This window comes from Sinocyclocheilus grahami, unplaced genomic scaffold, assembly GCF_001515645.1.
Source record: "Sinocyclocheilus grahami isolate Dianchi unplaced genomic scaffold, SAMN03320097.WGS_v1.1 scaffold816.1, whole genome shotgun sequence".
Lineage (NCBI taxonomy): Eukaryota > Metazoa > Chordata > Actinopteri > Cypriniformes > Cyprinidae > Sinocyclocheilus > Sinocyclocheilus grahami.
The window spans coordinates 638,813-639,211 of record NW_015505995.1 but is presented as its reverse complement, the minus strand read 5'-3'; the positions used below and the strand labels follow the sequence as shown (position 1 = coordinate 639,211).

Genomic DNA, 399 nt, shown 5'->3' with positions numbered 1-399 from the left:
GCTTTATTGCATGGCAAAAAAAAGTGTTACCTTGCCAAAGCACTGACAGAGCCCACTGATCTAACGGCGTTGTTGAGCGCTCCAAATGCAAACTTTGCGTGCAACAATCAGGCAGCAATTGACAGCACTCTGATCTAGTGGCATACAGGCATCGTCAGATTGACAGTACTCTAGCCCAATAATGTTGGGGGATCCAGTGGGGGCGGCAGTCATATTTCAGGGTGACCATGCCACTCTGGTCATGCCACTCTGGTCTGCTCATTGGCGCCCCTTCAGCTGGTGGCGCCCTAAGGCTACCGCCTAGCTCGCCTATGCCTTGAAACGGCCCTGGGTACACTCTCAGAAATAAAGGTACAAAAGTTGTCACTGGGGCGGTACCTTTTCAAAAGGTACACTTTT

General features: G+C 50.9%; 1 protein-coding gene across 1 annotated transcript in view; it reads right to left on the bottom strand.

Annotated features, from left to right (window-relative positions):
* Positions 1-399, bottom strand: part of LOC107562294 (leucine-rich repeat and immunoglobulin-like domain-containing nogo receptor-interacting protein 1) — an 89,177-nt gene that overhangs the window by 49,881 nt on the left and 38,897 nt on the right. The gene's annotated exons all lie outside the window — the stretch shown is intronic.